Here is a 25,349-nt window from a genome sequence, read left to right as displayed (position 1 = left end):
CCTTTTACGATAATATCAATATCTTTGCACCCAAAAATCTATCATCTCTCTGAAATGAATAATGTTTCATCATTACTCCTATGAAATTGTGGATGGTCATTGCATTGATCAGAGTTCAAAGTTATTTGCTTTTGTGGGGTTGTTATTGTAGAAACTTTACTCATTTCATTCCTCATCAGCTTATAAAAGGCATCCGAATTGTTCGTTTTTATAATCTTGCTGAAATGATAATGTTTTAAAATGATGGTATTACTGAGCTGGTTTTGCTTACTTCATTCTGCATCAGTTCATTCAAACCTTTCCATTTGTTTCTGAAGACATTTTTCTCTCATTTTTTATGGCACAACCTAGTCATTCCCTGCTTCAGGGGATGTTATTGACAGCTGGCTATCCCCCAAGTTTCTGGGTTCTTTGTTAGTACAACGTTTCTTAGTTCATCTTTCTTTAATCTCTTTTAGATACAGGCTTAACACTGGTATAACTGGGCACATGCCATTCACTCCTTCTTGTATATAATTTCAAATTGCTTTCCAGAAAAGTTGTTCCCATTCACAGGTCCAATAATAATGTACCCGTTTTCTCAGTCCTTCTAAAATTTATAATTTTCCCTTTTTTTTTTTTTTTTGTCATCTTTGCCTCTCTAATGGATGTGAGGAGAATCTCAGAACTGATTTAATTTATATTTCTCTGATTAGCAATGATTTGGAGTATTTTTTTTGTATATCTAGAGTTTCCCTGTGTTTCTTCCCTTGAGAACTGTCTGTTTATATCCTTAGATTATTAAACAAATGGGGAATGGCTCTTTGTCTTATACAATTGAATTAATTCTTTCTATATCTTGGAAAGTGGGTCATTTTGAGAGAAACTTGCTGTATAGATCAGCCTGTATTTCAGATCATTAGTTTCTTTTAGCATCCTTTGCATTTTATTTTATTCACTTTAACATCTTATTCAGATAAGGGGGTCCACAAGCATCACCAGGCTGTCAAGGGGTCCATGATACAAATAGGTTAAGAAGCCCTGATATAACTGGTGGTACTTCTACTGCCTTTGTGATGAAGAGATAAGGAGGGGAGAGCATTCCAGTAATGAAGGACAGCTGATGCAAAAGCTTGGAGATGGCAAAGAAAAGAAAAAAGCCAGTTTGGCTGGACCATAGAGTGTGGGAAGGAAATAAATCATGGCTAGAAAGGTAGGGTGGGGTCAGGTTGCCTGGAGCTTTAAAAGCTAAATAAAGGAATTTCTATTCTGTTCTAGAGGGAATAGGAAGCCACAGGAATTTCTTGAATAGGAGAATGACATGGTCCCATCTACATGTAAGGAAAATCATTTTGGTATCTGTATGGAGACTATGGGTGAATATCAAAATGATTTGAGGCAATTAAGAGGCTCCCAATTAGGAGGCTATTACAGTGGTCCAGGAAAAAGAGAATGACGGTTTGAAATCAAGGGGTGGCTGTGTGAGTAGTGAGAAGGGGACATAATTGAGAGATGTTGAGGAAGTAGGAAAGCAAAATCTGGCTGCTGATTGGCTATGAGGGGTGAGGGAGTGAGGAGTCCAGCAGTATAATGCCTAAGTTACAAGCCTGGCAGACTAAAAGATGGTGATGTTTCTGGTAGAAACAGAGAAGTTTGGTAGAGGCAGTGGTTAGGGGTGGGATGGGGCCTCAGTAGCAGTTGGGGTGTGGGTTCAGAAGCAGACAATTCCCTTTCTCCCAGGTGAGGGGATTTTGACTCATACCCTCCTCAGTCCCACAGCTGGAAAAACAGTTTATCCTCTCTTTTCCCAAACAATCCTCATCCCCAAGTGCCATTCCCCCAACAGACTGTCCAGTGCCAGGTCTGGCTTCCTCCAGGATCGGAGTTGTTATTTCAGTGGAATCTCCTAGCCCAGACTCTAGCAAGTCTGGAAAGTGGAAGCAGGGGCAGGTTCTGCTAGGGGGGAGAGGGTTGGGGTGAGAAGAGAGGAAATGAGGACAGGTTACAAACCTTTGTTAGGATACTTTGCCCCTGGAAATCTGGAGAAAAGACAAGTGAAAGAATAAGCCTTCCCCCATTCCTTTCCCTCCCTGAGGTCTGGTCATCTCATTCCCACTGGATTCTCAGGTTGGCGGCCTCTCTTGCTCACTGGAGTCAGGCTAGGGGACATCTGTGTTCTGTTCTGCTCCTCCCCATTCCATATCCATCTAAGAGCCAGGAAAAAGAAAGGCAGTGAAGAGGGCCTTTCTTTCCTAAAACTAAGAATTCTAAGAGACTTGAGTATCTGGAGGAAGTAGCTAGAGTAAGGCTGGGCTGGTGCTGAACAGGTAAGGTCAAGAGTGCCTGATTGAGTCTCAATTAGCCCTGAATCTATGGGAAGCTGGACTGAAGGAACAGTGTGCTGAGGAGCACCCCCTGTCAGAGAGAATCTGAGGGGAAAATGGGAATGGTGAATGCTGAGAATGAGACTTAAGGTTAACCCCCAAGGAAAAGTATGATTCCCTAACCCTGGCAATTCCAGAGTCTGCTTACTAAGCTTTTCATTGATCTATCATCCCCTTCACTGGCTCCTCATTCCTCTCAGTGAGCTCCCATCCCTTTTATGCAGCCCTCTGAGCTCTCAACCCCTTCACTGCATCCTTGCCCCTCTCCCTGAATTCCTCATCTCTATCACTGAGCCTGCATCCCTACTCACTGGGCTACCCCATTTCTGTCATTAAGCCCTCACACCTCACCAAATATTTATTTTCTCCATTAAGCCCTCATCCCATCTCTGAGCCCTAGATAGAAGAGACCCAATTTAGAGACAGGGTGTGTATATGTTAAGGAGAACCAGAGAAGGAGTGAAAATGGAAGGGAAACTGATGGGGGTGGGGTAGGAGAGAAAGATGAGGAGACAGAGCCCAGATTGAAGGAAGGAGTTTAAAGGAGAAACTGTGTGTAATTTGGCCAGCAGACAGCAAAGTGGGAGGGCCAGCTAGGCTAGGGTGGAGGGAAAAGAGGAGGTGCTGACAAGGGGTGGGGGGTGCCTGGGGACCCAACTGGATTAAGGAGGCCCTAGACCGGCAGATCAAATCACACTTGCCAAGGTGGGAGGTTTGGGGGTTTTGAGCTTTGATATGTACCAATCCCACCCTAAAAAAGGGAGGACTGCTAAGCAGGACAGTTGTAGGGATGAGCTGGGATGAGGAAATGAATCAGCCCATTCTTCAGATCAGGAGATGGAGGTTTGCACCAGGTCTCTATCTTTAAGCCTTTATTTGAGAACTTGTCAAGTCCAGGAGGGATCAGCCAGACAGAAAGGGGGGTGGGAATAAGAAAACATTTCTGCTGTGGATCCTGGCCCCATGCCTGGATGAGGTCTCTGGGGGCAGATCTGCTCCCCCGCACCCCCGGTAGCCGAGCACTTTAGGAGTGGTGCCGAAGGCCTTCCCAGCACTGCCCCCTGGCCCCACGGAGCTCACAAGTGGTTTTGGCCCAGAATGAAGCCAGGGGAAGGGGGTCTGTGCTAAGAATAGGCCCCCAGTTTTTGAGCCAGCCCATCACTAAGAGATCCAAGACCGTTACTTCCCCTGCCTCCCAGCCCCCCCCCCCCCCCAAATCCCTTCCAGTCTTGAGCCAACTCAGCCTAGCCCGGCCAGTCCGGCTGGAGCTTCACCTTGGCTCTCAGCTTTATTGCCCATAAATAACTGGCTAGGCCTCTTCCCATCAACATTTATTAGGACCATAAACCAGGTGCTCTCTAGCCTCTGTTGGGGGCTGGGGTTCCCTCATTCTTCTTCTTGCTCTTGGGGCTCCCTGTCTCATTCAAGTCCAAGTTCTCTTCCTCTATCTCCAAACAGAGGCTCCCAGAGCCAGAAAGGGTGTTTACAACCCTTCAGTGCCATCAAGGAATGGCACCTACTCCATGAAGCCTTCCTGGGTTAATCCAAAGAAAACTGAACTCTTTTTAACTGAACTTCTCTTCTTAACTCAAGAAATCTAGATCAGGAATTCTCTTCCTCTCCCATGCCCATCCACTCTCTCATATCTCAGTCCTTTGCTCTCCTCACTTCTTACTCTGTTGCCCAAATGCACCAACCCCTAAGCTCTCCAGAATGGAGTCACTACACAGAACAATCAAGACTGGGAAGCAGAAAGAGAGGTGGCCACCGGGGAAAGCCAGAGCCAGCACTGGATTCACAGTGCCCTTTAATAAATGTCCACAGGAAAGAGCCATCTGCACCCAGACAGAGAACTGTAAGGACTGAGTGTGGATCACAACATTGTATTTTCACTTATTTTGTTGTTGTTTGCTTGCATTTTGTTTTCTTTCTCATTTTTTTCTCCTTTTGATCTGATTTTTCTTGTGCAGTGTGATAATTGTGGAAATCTATATTGAAGAATTGCACATATTTAACCTATATTGGAGTACTTGACATCTAGGAGAAGGATGGGGGAAAGGGAGGGGGGAAAAAACTTGGAACACAAGGTTTTGCAAGAATGAATATTGAAAACTATGCATGTGTTTTGAAAATAAAAAGCTTTAGGGGCAGTTAGATGGTGCAGTGAATAGATTGCTGATCCTGACAACAGGGACCTGAATTCAAATCCGACCTCAGACACTTAACACTTCCTAGCTGTGTGACCCCGGGCAAATCCCTTAACCCCAATTGCCTCAGCAAAAATAAATAAATAAAAAAAAATTTTAAATGTCCACTGTATGAATGAATGAAGGGGTTTCTGTTTCAGGACTGAGTGGTTTCCTGCTTCTCCCTCCTCCCCCTTTTCCCTCCCTTTGGTTACTCTGCTCCTCCCTCCATGACCATTCTGCTCCTCCCTACCAATACCTGGATTCCCTCCTCTCCCCTTCCCTTCCTCTCCAAAACTTCTTCAATTTCCAAAGGCCCATGGGAATCCTACTTTGCCAACTCCAGCCTTCCTGGCTCTCTTGGCAACCTAAAATATCATAATTGGAAGGAAGCCTAGTGATCGCTGCATCCAATCTTATCTTCTTACAAGGTGGGAGACTGAGACTAAGAAAGGGGAAAGGGCTTACTTTAGGTCACACAGTTCAGTTCTATGATGACTTCCTTCCCCTTTCCCCAGCATCCTATCTGACGTTTTGTTCTTCCAAACTCCAACTTTGAATTATTTTTATCAAAATCTGCCTTAACTCCTTGAGTGTCTGTAAAAAGCTAGAGAAAATCATGAATCTGTGCTAACTGATCAATTAGAAATAGAAATCAAATAGAAACTAGAAATCTCTTCTTCTAGGCATCCATTCAAATCCACCTAATCAGCCAAATTTTTTCATCTTTCCTCAAAACTCCCAGGGCTCTTTCTTCCACTTACCCTCTCAGCTATGAACCTTGTCTCATGTCACAGAAAAAAATTGAAGCGCTTCCCCTCCCCAAGAGCTCCTTCTTCCCCCTCCTTCTTTTGTATCAATCAAATGCCTTCCCCCACTATCTCCTAGTCCCAACTCTGACTTGGGGAGGGGGCTTTTCCTTGTTTTACAAAACAAACCCCTTTATATGCACAAGTGATCCCATCCCAGCCCATTTCCTCCAAGAGATCACTCTTTAGTCCACAGTCTCATTTATCTCCAAATTCTCCCTGTCTCTTAGCTGCATACCCACAGCCTACAAAAACACCCAAATCTCCTCCATCCTCAAAACCTTCACCTGATCTACTACCTGTGACTCTCTCTCCTCCCTTTCACAGCTATGCTCCTTGAGAAAACTGTCTCAATAGATGCTTCCATTTCTTTTTCTCTCATTCTTTTCTTAATTCTCTACAATTTGACATCATTCAACCGAAATAGCTCTCTCCAAAGTTACTGATGACCTCAAAATTAGCAAAACTAATGGTCTTTTCTACAGCCTCATTCTTCTTGTCCTCTCTGCAGCCTTTGACACTGTATATAAACCTCAATTTCTTAATACTCTCTTCTCTCTAGGTTTTCATGATGATATCCCCTCAATCTTCTTTGCTAGATCTTCATCTATTTCATACCAGATACCCTGGAAGGTCCTCCTAAGGTCTATTCTGGGTATCCTTACTTTTTTCCTCAATATTTTGCTTGATGATCTTATCAGAATTATCAATTCTCAACTCTATTGAGATTATTCTCAGATCTATTTGTCCAGGCCTAAGCTCTCTCCTGACTTCCAGTCTCACATCTTCCACTGCCAAATGGACATCTTGAATTGTATATCCCACAGACTTTTAAAATTCAACTTATTCAAAACTAAACCCATCTTTCTGTCTTAAACCTTTCTCTCTTCCAATTTTCCCTATTACTACTGAAGGCATCACTCTACTAGTACCTCCCCTCTCCCTATCGAGTCTCCCAGGCTTGCAGCCTAAGTGTCACCCCTGACTTCTCTCACTCTTTCTCACACTCTCCCTCACCTCCACATTTAAGCTGTTACCAAGTCTTGTTGATATAATTCTGTACATCTCTTGAATATGGCCCCTTCTCTACTATAACACTGCCAACATCCTGGTGCAAGCTTTCATCACCTCACACTTGGACCATTGTTCTTGAGCCCATGCCCTTGATTCTTTCCAATCAGATAACATCATCAATTATTTCTCTTCCCCCTTCAAAAAACCCCTCCAAACTCCCAACAATTTCAACCTCTCTTCTCTAGCCAGTTCCTTTTCTATTGCCTTCAAACATACCCAAGTCTTCTTACCCTGAAAACAAAACAAATAAAAAAACCAACCAAAACCCACCCCAAAAAACCTTCATAAACTTTATATGCTCTTAAGCTATCATCTTTGATTTCTTCTTTTCCCCAGCCAAATGGCTTTTAAAAAAAAAGCTTTGACATTGTGTTTTTCTACCTTGTTCTTCAGTCTTTTGCAACCCAGATTCTGACCTCATTATTCAGCTGAATGTAGACTGTCTACAACAGCAGGCTCCTGCTTCCTTTTCTCTCACTCTTTTCTTAACTCTGCAATTTGGCTTCCAACCTTATAGTTCAGCCAAAACTGCTCTTTCCAAGGTTCCTTATGATCTCTGCTACCAAAGTAGGCATCTCAGCTTCTCTGTCACATTTGATACTGCCTTCTCTTCCTCTCTCTTCTTATCGCTATTCTCTCCAGGTTAGCCTCCGGCCAATTCAACTGCTCAGTCTCGCTCTCCCAAGATAACTCATTGTCCAGATCATGTCCTCTAACAATGATATTTCTGACCTGGGCCCTTTTTTCTTCTTTCTTTTTCAATGTAGTATTCTTCATTTGTTGTCTCTCTAGCTTCATTTCTCTAAAGTCCCAAGAGGGCAGTGGATATGATACTAAGTCCTGGAGTCAGGAAGATTCATCTTCCTGAGTTCAAATCTGACCTTGAACAGTTATTAATTGTGTGACCTTGAGCAAGTCACTTAACCCTACTTGCCTCCATTTCCTCATCGGTAAAGAGAGCAGGAAAAAGAAACAACAAATCATTCTAGTATCTTTAGACAAATGAGATCTTAAAGAGTTGGATGTGAATTAACTGAACAATACCCAAGGCCTAAAGAGGAAAGGAAAGGAGGAAAAGGAAGAAAAGTAGGATCTTAGAATCATATATTTAGATGGCCTTAAAATCCTTCATATGTTTAGAGTTAGATGGTCATCTAGTCCAACTCCATCATTTTACAGATGAGGAAACTGAGGCACAGAGATCTTGGACCTGGGTTTCAAGATCACACAAGTAGTTACTTCAAGAAGAAAATTGGAAGAGGAAGGAGAAGTGGGAGAAAACAGTATGAGGGCAGGATATCAGGGTCATGGGGTCCTGTGTTGGGGGTAGGGAAGAAGAGCTATAGAGCTCTTTTAAAAAGGAAGCCAAGAGCGTGTGTGCTGGGGAACAAGGGAGGAGGAAGGGTGACTTCCCCGAACTCTGAATTCCTGAATTCAAGTAGAGAGAACCAAAAGAAGTACAAACAAGACTCTCTCCTTGCATTTGACATTAACAAAGTCAGGTGTAGTGGCTGAAGGAAAGACCTAGAATCAAAACTCTCTTTAGATACCATTTTGCTTTGTGACTTTTGGCAAATTGAAGGCTCTAGATCTCTGCTTTAGGACTGGTAGGGTCATCAGAGGCTATGCAATCCAATCCTATAATGCAAGTTAAGTGACTTGTCCAAGGTCACACCCAGATATTTGAACCCAGGTCTTTGGACACTGCAGCTAGAGCTCTTTCCCCTGCACTACCTTACCTCACAACCTCTGATTCACTTTCCTCTCCATAAATTGGAGAGTTATGAATATTGGGTGAAATATATGGAAAGCATAAGGTGAGCCTAAAAAGCCTTTTCTAAATGTGAGCTATTGTTACATGGGTGACCATGGTAGAGGCAGGTAAGTGGTGCAGTGGATAGAGCACTGGCCTGAGGTTAGGAAGGTTTTAGTTCAAATATGGCCTTGGACACTAGCTGTATCACCCCAGGCAAGTCATTTAACACTGTTAGCCTCAGTTTTCTCAATTGTAAAGTAGGCATGATAATGGCATCTACCTCCCAGAGTTGTTGCCAGGATCAAATAATATTTGAAAAGCTTAGCACAGTGGCTGGCACATAGTAGGTGATTGTTGTTGTTATTTTTCAGTCATGTCTGACTCTTCTTGACCCCATTTGGGTTTTCTTGGCAAAGATACTGGACTTATTTGCCATTTCCTTCTCCAGTTCATTTGACAGATGAAGAAATTGAGGCAAATAGGATTGCTCAGGTTTACACAGCTAGTAAGTGACTGTGGCCAAATAGTTACTGTTTGAGAGTGCCCATGTTTGACATTGCATAGTGTGTCCTATGAGTGTAAATTGTGGATAGATGAAAGAGAAGGAAAAAGAAATAAGTATTTATAAAGCACCTACTATGTGTCAGGCATTGTGATAAGTGCTTTATAGATATAACTCACAGACCAAGTCTAGATACCACTTTTATAAGAAAACCCAGTTCTCTAGGATCTCAGAACCTCCATTAGGGAGAGGGATCAAAGGAAATGGATTTCAGAGATTTGATTCTTGTAACCTTTTGTGAACTCTACAAACCCTTGCAATCTCTAGGTTACCTAAGTATATGGAAAAAATTAAATAATCCTGAAAGTGGAAGCAGATAGTAGAGAAGAGACCCCTAGTTAAGAGTAAGGAGAAGGAGGTAAGCTGAAACCAAAATGTTGAAAGATTGAGTGGGGGGAGAAGGAGGGAAAAGGCACTCAGAATGAACAGCAGAGGGTCAGCTGCTGTCAGACTCCCAAAGATCCTGCTGGTCTATTTCCTGTGGCTGAGAGCTTGATCTTAGACTAGGTGACATAGTCTTTTGGGCCTTTCAGGTGAATCTCCAGGTAATTGGTTTGAAAGGTGGGGCAGACTGAGGGCAGCCTCCTGTGGCTAAAGTGAGGTAGAAACAATGTGGGAGACCCTTTGTCTTAGAAATCCTTGACTCTTGGAGAAGAGCTTTAGGGTTTAATACTAACTGGGCTCATGAAAGTGATCCTGTCAAAGTGGGCTTCAAGATGAGATGAGAAAGACTGGAGCTATGTGGTCCAGGTATCTTTAGGTGACAGGGAACTTTTGGCCTCAAGTAAAGGAAGAACAGAACCATTCTTCCCTGGTGGGATCTTCCCGGCCCCCCCTCCCTCCCGAATTAACCCCAGTCCCAAGTCCTGGGCACTGAATACAAGGGAGAAAAGTCAGACAACTTAAGGCTCAGTAGTCAGAGACCAGATAGACGGAACGATAGAGAGATCGACTCAGAGATCTAGAAAATTAAAAAAAAAAAAAAAAAAAAAAAAAAAAAAAAGTCGACAGCTGCCGCCGCAGCCCCCTCTCCTGGCCCTCACCCGAAGCTCCAGCCCCTCTTCCCCTCCCTCTCCCCATCTTGCGCTCTTGCTCCCTCCCTCCTCCTCTCCCCCTCCCTTCCTCCATCCTCCCTCCCTCTGTCCCGTCTAGCCTTCACCTCCCGCAGCAGGAGCCGTCTGCTCCTCTCGGGCTCGGGAGCTGCCCGCACTGCCCTGCTCTGCCCGACCTTGCCCTGCCCTGCCCTGCCCTGCCCAGCTCGGCCCTGCCCTGCCCTGCCAGGCCCTGGCTCGGGTCCGCTCGGCTCCTCTTTGCTCCCCGGGACCCGTGGTGCTCGCCTGCCTGCCCGGCCTGCCGGGCTCAGATCCCGTGGGTTCTGCTCGGCTCGGCTCTGTCGGACATTCAGTGGTCCGAGCCCGAGTCTGCCTGAGAGGCTGAGGCACAGAGGTTGGAAGGGAGGGAGGAGGGCTGCTGCGGGCCTCGGGCCGGGCTCCGCTGGGGCCCCGAGAGGCCCCATGGGAGCGTGAGGAGCCCCGGGCCCGGCCCGACGGACAAACAGACCCGGAGTGACAGCTCAGGTAAGTGCCCACCCGGGCTGCCCCAGGGCTGGAAGGGCGTGGCTCGGAGGGTCAGAAGGCATGGTCCGAGCCGGGCACGAGGAGGTTGCCACGCCTGACAGGGGCGCTGAGCATCTGTTCCGTTCCCACTGAGCGCCGGGAAGCTCGGACGCCAGGGTCCCTGGCCCAAGGATGGCTTTTCCGATGGGTCATGGACGGGTCCTTCGCTTTAGGGTCGTCCCTTTCCAAGTGAGTGCCAAGCAACCTGGATGTCTGGGTCCCTGGTCATTGCAATGGGGAGGAGGGGGAGGGAGGAGAAAAAGAGATGGGGGGGGGGGGGTTGCTCCCGGACCACAAGGGTTTTTGCTTGGATGAGGAACCCAATCAGCATAGGCTGCGGCCGGGGGAGGTCGCGGTGGACAATGTGTAAATGTTTGGGGTGGGGAGTCGCGAGGCTCCGGAGACTCCCCACGTCATCCCGAGCGCCCCGCAGCGCTGGTCCTCCCGCCCTCCCCGCCTTCAGCACATTTCTCCCGGCTGATACCGAGCCTAGCCGACGGCGCGGAGCTTCGGAGAGTGAGTGGCTGGAAACTGTTGCAGAGAGGGAGGCAAAGAGAGGGGCGCCTGGAGCGGGGCCAGAGCGTAAGGGGGGCTAGGTCTGGGGACAGAGAGCTGGCGAACGGGGCGAGGGGCACGAGGAGTGGGGGCCAAGGAGAAGGGGATTTGGGCCTGGGCCAAGGGCATGAGAAGCGGGGCCAGGGAGAGGGGGGATCCAGGCTTGGGGACAGAAAGACCTGTGAGGTCAGGAAATGGAGCTAGGGAAGGGCTTGCTGGGACAGGAGCTGGAAGGGGTCACAAAAGGGGGATGGGGAGTGAGGGACTATGAGTGGAACCTGAGAGTTAGGTGTCTTAAGGCCTGGGGGCCAAGAGATCAGGATGCTGGATGTGGGGAGCAGAAGTAAACAGGTGGATGGGGCTGCTCCCTCCAAATGTAGCCCTCATCACTTAGTATCAAATCAGTGATGAACATGAGAAAGGGGGCTTCTTCTTCTACCATCCCAGCTGGAAGAGGAAGAGTAGGGGTCCTGATTTTCATGTCTTCAGAGATCAGTGAAGGGTGTAAGCATCTGCCTCTGGGAATCACACAGGCGACCAGGACTCCTCTGACCTGCCTGTTTCCAGAGGCCCTGAGAGAGGTAGTTAGTTCACATGAAATGACCCTAGCTTGCATAGAGAATGAAGAGAACTGGTAGGGCAGGTAGGACACAGGGTACTCTTTCCTAAAACTCTTGCCCCAGGCGTAGTCAGGGACATCTTCTCATTTTCTTGTATGGGTCATAGCCTCAGTCTCTCTTGGTTGGCGCTGCTTTCCACTATTTCTCTCCCTGTTTCTTTCTATCTTCCTATTCATCTCTAGCTCTCTTCATCTGTCTCTCTGTTGTTCTGTGCTCCCCCTTTCAGTCTGGGGCTCTCCAGCTGTTTTCCTGGTTTCAACCCACCACAGCTGGGGTGACTGTGGGTTCTATGGAATGTTGGGCTGCCTCCCCTTCCTCTCCAGTCTTGGGGTGAGACCCAGGCTAAAGACAGGAGGAAGGTGGAGACTCAGAGAATAGACAGGCCAAAAGTTCTGTGGAGCTCAAAAACTAGGCTAGGGGACCACCTGGTTTAGCATTAACTAGACTTGCAGGGAGCCTCAGAATCTATAGGCTTGTTTCAGGTCTGTCATGATGAATGAGTCTGGGGAGACTGGGGAAAGCATAGATCCCTCTGAGGTCATTTCATCCAGCTCCTCGATGCCAAACTGAACTGAATCCAAACCAATCAAATATTCAGAGGAAAAAGAGGAAGGGTCTCCCAGAGATCCTGTTTCCTGTACCAGGTTGGACCATATGGAAGAGGCTGTGTGTGTGTGTATGTGTGTGTGTGTGTGTGTGTGTGTGTGTGTGTGTGTGTGTGTGTGTGTGTGTGTGACTATGAGTGTGTAAGGAGAATTCTTTTCTCTAAATTCTTCCAGGGGGCTTGGCAAAGGGAAGGATGGGCAGGAGCTCTCAGAAAGGAGCTGGGGTCTGTATCTTGAAGAAAGCAGAAACTTGACTGGGGTAACTTCAGAGAGTCTGATACGAAAAGAGCAATGTTAAGTCAGGGGATTTGGTTTGGAGACGGAACCCTATAGGGAAAGAAAAACAGGCTGAAACATCCACCCAAAATCTCCCACAGACATATTGACAATGACCATCCAGGAACACACACACACTTCTGGGTACAGCAGAGACACTCACACGTGCAGACACACACAGATCCTAACACCCAGACACACATACACACACTGAGCTCCTCGTCTCCTATTTCAGTCCATCCACAGCAGTGAAAATGAGTGTTTCCTCTCTTTGGCCCAGAGGAGAGGGAAGGGGGAAAAAATGAAATGAATGTGTCTGTGAGGAAGGGGGAGGGGAAAGATCCCTAAATTGGTTTGTCAGCTTGAGGTCTAATTACTGCCAATCCTCCAGTCCTCCCTGCCTTCCTCCTGTCTTGGGAGCTAGATCCTGTGAGGCAAAGGCCTGAGGCCTCCTCCCAGCTTTTCTCTGGCAGTCCCTATTGACAGTCAACTCCCAAAACCAGTTCAGAGTTGCTTCTCCAGCTAGCTGGGGCACATGCCCAGAGGAGAGGGTCCTAAGCCTCTCCTGAGCAAAGGTTCTAATACTCTTGGGGGATTCGACCTGCTCCCAGCTCTGATCATCAGAATGGGCTGGGAGAGGAGGGCAGGGAGGAGGGCATTATGTATAGGTTATGCCTGATCTTGGAGGTCCCCTTGATGCTTCCTATGGTAGGGTTTACTGTATTGCAGATCAAGTATGTAAGGGGAAGGAGTGATTCTGGAGATGAAAGAGTCAGCACAGTGATAATAAGAGATGCATGTGTGAGGGAGCTAGCAGTAGCCATGTGCTATGTTTGTGTGAATCAGGTATGGGAGAGCAATGTGAGTGAATAAGCATAAGAGAATGTGTCTGGGTACACATGTGTGACAGAAATTGTTCTATGTGTGTGTATGTATGTGTGTGTGTGTGTGTGTGTGTACATCAAATGATTCCCTGTCAGTATGAATGTGTACGTGCTCATGTGAGTGTACACTTAGGGATTTACTTTTTCTATGGGGCGGGGTTTGCACATTAAAAAAAAAGAGAAGCCCTGAATGTTTTAGCCATGTGTGAATTTCCTGGGGTTTGTCCTGGTCATCAGTCTTTATGTTACACCTCACTTCTGGAGGGTCAAAGTAACCAACAGGCATAAGAGAGATGGAGAGAAGAAAGAAATAGAATAAGGGAGACAAAGGGTCAAAAGGTAGAGGGAAAAAGAGAAAGAAAAACATAACTGACATGAATTTTTACAAATTTTCAGTATTTGCTGGACATTGCTATAGTAAGATATTGACTTGAAAGATGACCACTATCTATATATTGACCACTGACCATCTTCTTCTTTCTCCTCCTCCTCCTTATTCTTCCTTCTTTTTCTCTTCATCTCCTTCCTCCTTATCCTCCCCCCTTCTCTTCTCCTCTCTCTGTCTCTCAAAAAGAACAAAATAGAGGGTTAGGGATAATATAATGGAAGTAGAGGGAAAGGGAGGTAGACAGATGAGCAGAAGAGATAGAGAACTTAAAAGAGGAGAAGGATTATAGAGACATAAAGAAAGAGTTTCAGGAAATGAGAATGGAACTGAGGCACAGGGATACAGGAGACAGGAAGAGAGCCAGATAGAAAATGGGATCTAGGGATAGGAAGCAGAGGAATAGAAAAAGAGAGACAGAGACAAAGGGAAGGATGTAGGAAACATAGTGATTTATATATAGTTAGGTACTTAACAAATACTTTTTATATTGGAGACAGAAAGAAACAGACTGGAACAGAGAAATAGAAGTTCAGAGAAACTGGGAAAAAGAGACAAGAGGAGAGATAAATGGGGACAAGGACAGAGGCTCAGATCAGAAGAAGGGATAGAGAGGCAATGGGAAAGGAGTATAGGAGACAGAGATATAGAAGGACAGAAAGAAATTGTGTGTGTGTGTGTGTGTGTGTGTGTGTGTGTGTGTGTGTGTGTGTGTGTGAGAGAGAGAGAGAGACAGAGACAGAGACAGAGACAGACAGAGACAGAGACAGACAGAGACAGAGACACAGAGAGAGAGAGAGAGACAGAGAGACAGAGAGACAGAGACAGAGACAGAGACAGAGACAGACATACAGAGAGAAAAAAAGAGAGAGACAGGAAGAAAAACAGAGGGAGAAAGATTCATACACACAGAGAGACAGACAGAGACAGAAATAGAGAGACAGAGACAGAGGGGGGGAAGGAAGGGAGGGAGGGAGAGGGCAGGGGTTGGGAGGAAAAAGAAGGGAGGAGAGAGAGTGGGTGAGCCAGCCCTTTGGTATAGGTAGTACTTCCTGGATTTCTTCTGGGGTCCTCTGTCCTCAAAAGTTTGAAAAGCCTCTACCACAACCCACTGTCTTCTTTACTCAGCACCTCCAGACTTTGTCACTGATCGGGGTAGAAGTGAGATGGGGTGTCAATGAGGGATAGTGCTTTCCCCCATAAGAACCTGGATGATGTTCTATTCTTTTCTAGAGCAAATATATTGGACAGAAGAGCAAGGGAGGGAGATGGGAGAACCCAGAAAACCAGTATCACCAATTTAGACTTATAACATACAACTCAATTCAATTCACTTCAGCAAACTTATTAGGTTCATCCTTTTTTTTTTTTTTTTTTTTTTTTTTTTTTTGAGTTATAAAAAGTAAAAACAAAATCTCATATATGTCCGGTTTCTGTCTTTAAAGTGCTCATAATATAGGCAGGGAATGCAATACAAACAAATGACTTAATGAAAGTCGGAATCACAAAGGTTCAGAGAGCTGGAGAGGCTTGCTATAAGAATCAGAGGACTCACAAAGTGAATTATGCTGTGTCTGGAAATAGTAAGCTTCCGATTCCTAGAGGTGTTTAGGTGGAAGCTGACAGATCCCTTCATATGGATATTATAGATTCAATTACATGTTGAATTGTATGGATGTTGAGGTCCCTTTCAAACTCTAAAGAAGAGATAGCTTCTAGCAGGATAACCTGGGGAGGTTCTATAGAGAAGGCATGTTGTTCCATAAAAGAAGGAAATATTAGCAGGTAAATAGAAGGACTTAGCATTTTGCAAGTTTTAGAATCTAGCATGTGCAAAAGCATCAAAAAAGTAGAACACTGGATTTGATCTGGAAACAGCTATTAGTGCAGTTTGGTCCTAGTGTAAGGTACTCAAGGCCAGGCAAGAGGGGGGTATTATGAAATAAAATACAAGAAGTACATTGGTACCATATTGTAAAGGGTTTTGAATGCTACAATCATGAGTGTCTATTTTATCCTGTTGACAATGGGAAGTCATTAAATGTTTCTGAGTCGGAGACATGGTTAGACTTAAAGTAATTAGGAAGTTTACTTTGGCATCTGTATTCACTTATTCACTCATTTATTCATTCACAGTTTAAAGAATGGATTAGAGAGGAGAGAGGCTGGAGGCAGAGAGACCAAGTAGGAGGCCATTTCATATAAGAGCCTGAACTACTGTATTGGCTTTGTGAATAGAAAGAAGGAATAGATATGAGATATCCAGGGACTATATATCTAGAACTTTTCATTTCCCGGACCCAGACTCCAATGTATATAATTAATAATAATGGAATCCAAAATTGGTAGAAGAATAATGTACCCAGGTGGTAATGATGTAAAAGATAATGTGTTCTAGTAGTAGTAACCATGTATTATATCAGCTACCTGAGGCAGAGACTGATTTATTTCTGGTTTTGTTTCCCTCAAAAGGAATTATATCTTCCTTCAGGAAGAGCTGGGTTGAAGTCCTTCCTTTGATATGTAAGGACTATGTGACTCAGAGAAAGTAACTTGACTTCTTAGGGGCCCACTGGCAATTCTCCAGATTGCACTGTAGGTATTTTGTTGAGGGAGCTTCCTTATCAAGAGTTCTCTACAAGTTTGGACTCCAATTCTTTTCTTTTCTCCAAAAGATAATTTAACTCGAATCCTTCATGGAATAGAATATAAATAGACAGCATGGCAAAGTGTATGGGGGGCCAAGATTGTGGTCTGCCTGAGTTCAAATCTGGCGTCTATGTGACCCTGAGAATATCATTCCACCTTTTATTAACCTTAGTCAGTTCTTGAAGACTACAACTTAGAACAGTTGTCCAACTAAATTTGTTGTGCTTTTGTTGTTCAGCCATTTTAGTCATGTCCTATTCTTTGTGACCTTATTTGGGGTTTTCTTGGCAAAGATAATAGAATTGTTTGCCATTTCCTTCTTCGGTTCCTTTTGCACATGAGGAAACTGAGGCAAACAAGGTTTGTCTTAACAAGATTAAGTGACTTACCAAGGATTATTGGGTAGTGTGAGTCTGAGGCTGGATTTGAACTCAGGACTTCCTGACTCCCAGCCCAGACTTTTATCCACTGACACTTAGCTGCCCAATTACATATAGTGGAGAAAATTTTCTCACAGGAAATTCCCTGTTTTACTTATAAAATCACATTTTGGAAGGCAGAGAGAAGTGTTAGATAAAATTGTAGCCCAATAAGACTGCTATTAGTGTAAAAGAGCAACAATGTTTAGCAACAAGATATAGTTAGATAATAACTATATACAATGTAATAATGCCAAAGTAATTAACTATAGAATAACAATGTGGCTATATAGAATATAGCGCATAGACACAATAGTCCTCAAACTTTTTAAATAGGGGCCAGTTCACTGTCCCTCAGACTGGGGGAGGGCCAGACTATAGTAAAAACAAAAGCTCACACTCTGTCTCCCCCTCAGCCCATTTGCCAGGACCCTGGGGGCTGCATAAACCTCCTCAGCGGGCCGAATGTGGTTTGAGAACCCCTGGGAGTATAGATAGTGGCTACAGAGAGTAACAATATAGAGTATACAGTAATATAGAGTAACAATTCAGTAGATATTCCAGAGGGGGCTAACTGATTTGAGAGTAGCCTAACTCTCACTTATGAGGGGATGATAATGCAGTAATAATGAAAGGTGGGTGGTCTATGGAGTCAGGTCAGAAGCTTGAGTACTACAGGGGCACCCATAGAATATGGAAAGGTTCCAGAGAAGGCCTTGGGCACATTGGCCATCTCCTATGTAATGAATTTGTATAGAGGGTCCAGAATTCTCTAGGACCGAGGAGGATGGAATGAATTGTGTTTAACGGAGGAAGTACTCATAGCCTTGAGGTAGTGATTCATGGTACCCATTCCCACCTACATGTCAGCTCTGTGACTGTGGACAAGTAACTTAATCCTTTGTGTCTAAGTTTCTCATCTGTAAAATGAGAGATTTCAACTCAATTAGCCACTAAGCCCTTCCAGATTTAAATGTATGATTCTATGACAGTTAAGTATCCAATTAGCATCTAGCTCTCTAGACTTTATTTCCAGTGCTTCTTCTCTGTTTCCTTCCTTCCCACCTCTTCTCCCAAACCCTTCAAGATCATCTCATCTCTCGTTCTACAGATGACTTTTGGGTATATATGTATGCATGTATACACATGTCTATATGTCTACATGTATATATTTGTGTATGTTTATACACGTGTATATATGTCTGTGTGCATGTATGTATATGTGTACGTAGATATAGAATTTATATTTTGGGTGTTACATATATGTATCTATATGCTCACACACATATCACCCCCCACCACCACTCCCTTTGTTTCTGATCTCAAGTTCCCAGCTTCTTGTCCTAACCAGTAGCTGGCTCACCTGAGGAGGTCATTTGATGAGGGGCCTATCACTATAAGGGAAAGGAAATTTAAGCAGGGGAAGGAGACAAGGGGGTTATGGTGGTGGGGAAGAAGAGATGATGGAAAGAAGAAAGAAAAGGACAAGAACAAGACCATAAGGTCATCAATCCAGAGTTGAGTTAGAATCATCCTTAGAGGTCACCCAATCCAATGATGCTGAAAAATGGAAGTCATTTCTGAGAAAACACTCAAAGTGGGGAAGGAATGACCCAAAGACTTGAATTAGGTGAATAGAATCAAGTTCTTGCCATCTGCCCACTTCTCAGCTGTTCTCCATATCTCCCGTTCATACCCCCCACTACTTCCTGTTATCATCCCCTTCTCCTTCATGAGAGGCAATATAGTGCAATGAATCAATGATTTGGAGTCAAAGGATCTGGATTCGAATCCCATCTCTGCCATTTACTATCTGTGAGAAATTGACTTAATTTCTCTGGATCTCAGTTTCCTCATTGGTAAAATCAGAGCTTGAATAAAATGGTCCTTTCAGCTCTAAATCTAAGATTCCTGTGTTTCTTCTTCTAGTGATTAGATCTCGGAGATATGTATCCAAATGGAAGGTAGGGAGACATCAAGGAACATCACAACTGTCTCCAAGTATCTAACCTGTTCTCAAGTGGAAGGAGTAGCTATTTCTACCCCACCCAAAACAGGTCAGAACTAGGACCAATGAGGATTGTGCCAGAGTGGTATATTTTAGCTCAATGTAAGGGGAAATTTTCTAAGAATTACTGCTAACATGCAATGAGTTGCTTTGGAAGAATGATGAGTTTCCCAGCACTGCAGGTCTACAGTAAGTCTGCAGCATCATTTGTCCTGTATATTATTGAAAGGATTCAGCTTCAGGTAAGAGCTGAACTAGGTTCAATTGAGTTGAATAACAAAAATTTCAGAGCTAGAAGAAACCTCACAGGCTATCTAGTTCAACTTACATCTAGCCAAGAATCCCTTCTACATATTTTAAGATTATGGGATTCTAGGAGGAAGGAGGGACTGAGGTCTCAAATACCTCAGCTCTGAGGGAGCTCTGAGACTTAGGTGAGCTTCAAGGACAGGGCTTTAGGAAAAAGGACAAAGCCAGGAGGCTAGGGGTTCCTTTTCTTGGGAGTAGAAAGAGGATGTGACAGCAAAAATGGAAGAAGGTCCCAGGGGCTCTGGGAATGTTATGATAACTTATTATTGTGATGATGCTTTAAGATTTGAAAAGTGATTTACATAAAATATTTCATTTTATTCTCACATCAATTCTGTGAAGCAGGTTTTATTATTATATAAATTTAAGAGATGAGAAAACTGAGGTTAACTCAGCTAAATAACTTATCCAGGGTCATCTAGATAGTAAATACTGGAGACGAGATTTGAACTTAGATCTTGACCCAAGTCTGACACACTATTCAGATAAAGGAGATAGGGCAGGGAGGGATGGTCAAGGAAGTGTGTTTAGTCTAGGGCCAAGGAGATGGGAGAGATGACTTTTTCAGGTTAGTTCACATGGACTCCCATTGGTGATTATAGATTATAGGCTCTCAGCTCAGAATTGCTGGTTCGAGGCACTTGAGATTGTCAAGAGTGTGTGTATGTGTGTGGAGAAGCACTTTTGTCCTCCCACACAGAATGAAAGGATAGTCCTGGGTCTCTGGGAGAGAAGTATATACAGGGAATAAAATTAATATTTCACTCCTTTAAGGGAACAGGTTGACATGAAATAGTTTAAGACTGCTGGAGAGAACTCCCAAAACAGAATAGACAGCCCCAGTCCTGGTCTGAATGAAGTCATTCACTGACCTCTTTCTGATGGGCCTTTGTCCCTCTGGGGAGGAGTATATGGAGACTGCTCAGTTTCTGTTGCAAGGGGATTCCACCCTAATAAGGACGTGGAGGTTCCTTCCATGTAAAAAAAATTTCAGGGAAGATTTTCCAGCTTCCCTCTCCTTCCCTCCTCTGCTTCCTCCTGCCTCTCCTGCCATTGTAGCAGCTTCTTGTTTCTGAAAGCCATCCAGCCTCCAGCCCTCCCCTTAAGGTGTCTGAGCAGGTGAAGCTAGCCCTAGTTGTGGGGAGGGTTTCCTCACCAGGTCATAGATTTGCATTGGCTTGAGTGGAAGGGAGGCCCCAGGCTAAACAGCCTCGCGTGGGCACTTGGAGCAAGGCCAGTTCAGGAGACTTGGGCTCATGTAAAACATTCTTTTCATATTTCCTGGAGCACAGCAAATCCAGGCGACTTACTGCGGGAATGCAGTGGGAATGTCCCCAAGTGGCCTCCTGAGCTTGAGTTGGGGGTAAAGAGGGGGAAGGGAGTTGAGAAGGGGAGATAGAATAATGGTAAGGCTGGAGCCCTGAGATCAGAAGGGGAAGTGAGATCTCAGTACCATCTCCTTTTCTTCCTTTATCATCCTCCTAAATTCATGTATTAAGGATGGAGAGACTATTCTATCAGGGAAGTTGGGGGAGGGAGCTATTTCTTTACTTTTGAGAAGAAATGATCCTGGAAAAGGGAGTTTGAGGAGGGGAAAATAAGTTTGGGAGAGGATATTAACTAAAAAGAAGGGAAACTTCTAAATTTAAGCTCACTGAAGTCAGGGACCATGTTGAATCTCAAGTTTGTGTCTCATTCAGCTAAGGAGTACAGTAGCCTATATGAAGTAGGTACTTAATAAATATTGGTTCAGTGAAGATTTGGATTCAAGTTCAGGCTCTATTACTACTACCTGTGTGATCTTAGGCAAATGACTTCCTTGGGCTTCAGTTTCCTCCTCTATAATGGCCTCTGAGAACACTTCCAACTTAAGATCTCAAATATTCTGGCTTGCCAAGAGTTACAGATTAGTGTCTAAGGCAGGATCTTTTCTGACCTCAAAGCCAATGCCCTCACCACTCCACTTTGTAGGCTACCTGATAGTTATTCATCCTCATTTCTCAAACACTTTGATGGATTGTTCAGAGGGAGATCTGAGGAGAAAAAACCCAGGAGTGCAGTAAGGATCAGGGAGAATCCTTCCACAAGAAGACTTCTGTTCAGTTGGGACTTACTGGATGACTAGGGGGCAAAGGGTGTGGTCCCCTCCTGATCCAGGAGTGGACTTGGAATGAAGGAAAAAAGAAACTTCTCCCTGCCCCACCTTGCCCTCATCCCTCCCCCAACCCAGGTTAAAGGAGTCAGGCTGAGAACAATGCTCTCCATTGTGGCCAGCCTGCAGTGCTGAAGAGATGCCTGTTGCCTGTATAGCAAGAGGGAGGGTGCTAGTGAGGTATCTCAATCAGTGCCCTGGGCCTCCTGGGCTGGAAATGGGAGTCCCACTGGGACTCTTGTAGCCCAGATCAGGAAATGCTAGTGCAGGAAATGCTTGTGGTCTTGGGACTGAAGCAACTACTGAGCTCTGGAATAGGGCCTCAGGGATGGGAAGGAGACCAGAGCTCTAGATACTCCTCACTTCTCCTGCAGTCCACTCCCATTCTATCCAGATCAGGGTGAGCTAGGTCCTTCAAGAGGTCACTCACTCACCTCTATATCCCATGTTAACTGGACGACTGATCAACTGGCAGGCAGCCAGTATATATGCTCACGGGACTGGAGGGGGGAGGCCTCCATCCCATCCCAGCCCCTGAAACTTCTTTCCATTGCCCAAAAGGGAGCCACATGCTGTGAACATTCAGTCAGAAAGAATGTCAGACCAACACACACACAGATACTGACTGAGAGATTCACACTGACGGTTATGACGATTTTGCCAAATCTGTGATTTCATCTGGGAGCGAGCTCCCAGGCTCTCTCACTTCGGGTCAACCTTTTCTTTGCCACATGTAATCTTAGAGAGGCCCTGGGATCCTAAGATGTTAAGTGTTTTATTCAGGCTTCCACACTAGGGTACATCCAAAATGGACTTGAACTCACCTGACTTCTGCCCAAAGATATTCACAAACCCTGAGACACAGGCAAAACACATGCAAACAGATCCAGGCAATAGAACCCAGCCAAGTATACAGACAGTAACAACAACAATAAATAGCTTGTATGTAGGATTCAAATTCAAGGCTTCCTTACTCCAAATCAAACATTCCCCACTTAGCTGCCTGGAGTAATAATAGCTAGCATTGACATGGTTCTTTAAGACTTATGAAGTATTTTTACAAGTTATCCCATTTGATCTGTTGTTTTTTAGTTGTGTCTGACTCTTCTTGACCCATTTGAGTTTTTTTCTGGCAAAGACAATGGAATGGTTTGCCATTTCCTTCTCCAGTTCATTTTACAAATGAGAAAACTGAGGCAAACAGAATTAAGTGACTTTCCCAAGGACACACAGCTAGTTAGTATCTGGGGTAGATTTGAACACAGGAAGAAGAGTCCTCCTGACTCCAGGCCCATTGTGTCACCTAGCTGCCCACTAAATTAAGTGCTACTTTCCTTTCCCACCAGCACCATCACATTTCACACTTGGGGAAACCTATCTGTGAAAGCTGTTAAGGACTGCTCAACTGCTGGTGCTCCTCTAAATTGTTGTCCCCAGGACTCCCCAACCCTAGGCTCTAGATGAGGGTTCCCTAAAGTCTCTGTGGCTTTCATTGGAGAGGTATTTAATCTGAAAATCTGGGATGATGTGGGTTAGAGAAGCATTGAGAGAAAGAGGAAAGAGTAGACCAGACAGTAAATTCATAATTCTCCCCTCAGCATGTTAGGTAGTCATCTTCCTGGTTCCCATAAAAGAAAATGATGCCAGAATCAGAGAGGCCCCAGGAAGACCTCAGGTCTCTGAGAACCACTGTCCTTAATATTTTCAGGTTGCCCATATTTTCTTCATGCCCCAAAGGGACAAAAAATCTGCACTAATGCCCACCTGGAGTTGGGCCCTAAGATGCGTCTCCTGCTTAGGATTTAAGCTGAGAGAGGGAACATTCTTTGCAGAACCAGAATTCTCAGTGAATTTTCTGAGACAGAATTTTGTGGACTATGCTCTCTCTCCCCTCCTTTGTCTTTCCTTCCACTTCTCAATCCTTAAACTTAGCACTTAGCCCTATTATTGCTCTAGCAAAAATATTTGGCAGCAGTCTACAGTATTGGGGCTAAAGGGAACTGGGAAGGTTGGTAAGGGATAAGAGATGGTTGGAGTGAAGTCAATTCAGTTTCAGTCAACAAGAACTAACAAGCACTGGATAGAGTAATGGATTTAGAATCAGAAAGACTTTGATTCAAATCCTTTCTTGACTACCTCTGTGGACAAGCCACAATCTTTCTGGGCCTCAGTTTATTCATTTATAGAATGCTGACAATAATATCTAATTTATAGGGAGTCAGTGAAGTTCAAATGAGAGAAGCACTTTGCAAACTTTGGCTATTTAAACTTCAGATGCCTTTTTTTTTTTTTTAATTGAACCTACAATCTCATCAGTGTTGAATACTCAGTGGAAAAAATCTCTTTTCTGAAGCACTTGTGATTCTGGGACCTTATCCACTCTTCCATTTTGCCCCTCGATGTTAATTTTTCTCCTCCTCCTCCTCCTCCTCCTCCTCCTCCTCACTAAGTTATTACAGTGTGATTGGCACTGTGTTTGTGGTTGGTACTAAGGGAGATACCAAGTTTAGGTAAACTATCATCCCTGCCCTCATGGAGTTGACAGTCCAGTAGGGGAAATTCAGGTCTTTGACATACAGTATTACCTGATAGGGGATTTAGTTTCAAAGCAAAGTTTTGGGTGCAGTCCAAGCAGGGAAAGACTTCCTAGAAGTGGCATCTGAATTGGGTTTTTAGAGAATGGGTTAAATGTCAACAGTCTAGTAGAATAAAGACTGTAAGGGCAGAGAACTTTTTCTTTTGAGTCTTTTTAGTGACTTGGTAGCTGCTTAATAAATGTATGTGGATTTGAATTGAAAGGAGTGGGAAGGGCATTCCAGGCTTAGGGAACAGACAGCGTGGGGTGATGGGGTGTGGGGGGGTATTGGCTGCTCCACAGTTTTCAGGGAGGGGAGAGGAAGGGAAGGGTGGAAGGTGGAGTAGAAGAAAGTTTCTGGGGACGGGTGGGGAGCAGCCTCACCGTTCCGGAACAAACCCACAGAGCTGTGGGCCCAGGCTGTTGAGGGCTTCTGGCAGCCAGTGACTAGGGGAATGGAACCGTCAGAGTTTCCATGTGAACAGATGCAGGGCTGGGGAGAGAGTGGCAAAGTCCTGGCTGAGACTCCCTGCAGGGGAAGACTACCCACCCACCCCCTCCAAAATCTTGGATTCGATCTGGATTTTTGGAAGGGTTCGAGTGGGAGGAAAAGACTTTCCTTCTAGAGAGAAAAGTCATAGATCTCTGAAGTAACTTTAAAACTGGTGGTAAGGAAGTAGAGATGTCTCCCCCGTTTAAGTTTCTAGAGACTCCTAGAATCTCCAGGCTATCCCTACTTCTGAGCTTCAGTGGTTGGGATGTGGAGGAAGGAAGCTTCTGGGGAAAGGGGGAAGCTTTGCTCTGTTTTGAGGTGTTGGAACTGGAAGGCAGAATCCCCCTATCGCTCTGTCCTCATTCCCCTTTCTGCCTTCCTCTGTTCTCAGGGCCCAGGAGCGGTGACACCTCTGCTAGGAGGGCCCCAATTCAAAGGTAGGTACGAGCTAGTCTTGCCTCACTTCTCCATGGTCACGGCCCTCTATCCGGTACAGAGGCCTGTACTCCCCGCAGTCTAACCACGCTCCCTCCCGCAGCACGGCGTGCTGGGTCTCCCGGTGACCACTCTGCGCTCCGCCCGAGGACTGGCTGGCGAGCCGCAGGACGCAGGCGCTGGCTCGGCGCTCCGCGGCGCCCCCGCCCCCTCACTGTTGACGGCGGTTTGAATGGAAACCCAACTCGGAAGCAGCTTTTTCTCATTTGTAAACTATTTCCCAACCGCCCCCTTGGCACTGGGTCCCCTCGGCTCGGCTCGCCTCGGCTCGGCTCTTCCTGGGGCTGGCTTCCTTCTGGGTTCCCCGAGTCCGGGGCCTGGGATCCCAAGCCGGTTGCAGAGAGGAGCTAGAGCCCGTATTCCAGATCCCGCAAAGCCTCTCTCGGTTCCGGGGCTGCTTTTGTTTGGGGTTTGGTTTTTTGGGGGAGGAGGGAAGATGTAAGTGCAAAAGGCCGCTCCTCCAAGCTACTGCCCCACCTCGGAGACTGATCCCAGCCTTGGAAACCAGACCCCTCAGCAGCCTGCGCAGAGGCTCCTGCCTCCGGGGGAGGTCGCGGG

General features: G+C 45.3%; 1 protein-coding gene across 2 annotated transcripts in view; it reads left to right on the top strand.

The window, feature by feature from the left end:
- The first annotated feature begins 9,858 nt into the window (after window positions 1–9,858).
- COL8A2 (collagen type VIII alpha 2 chain) overlaps window positions 9,859–25,349 on the top strand; it is a 34,376-nt gene continuing 18,885 nt past the window's right edge. Inside the window, exons 1-2 of one of the 2 annotated variants that reach the window (XM_074305125.1) lie at window positions 9,859–10,327; window positions 24,688–24,733. The gene's annotated coding sequence lies outside the window, so the exon portion shown is untranslated. The remainder of the gene's footprint in view (window positions 10,328–24,687; window positions 24,734–25,349) is intronic. The other variant, XM_074305126.1, reaches the window with a different exon arrangement.

This window comes from Sminthopsis crassicaudata, chromosome 3 (genome assembly GCF_048593235.1).
Source record: "Sminthopsis crassicaudata isolate SCR6 chromosome 3, ASM4859323v1, whole genome shotgun sequence".
Lineage (NCBI taxonomy): Eukaryota > Metazoa > Chordata > Mammalia > Dasyuromorphia > Dasyuridae > Sminthopsis > Sminthopsis crassicaudata.
This window is presented reverse-complemented; position numbering and strand designations above follow the sequence as displayed.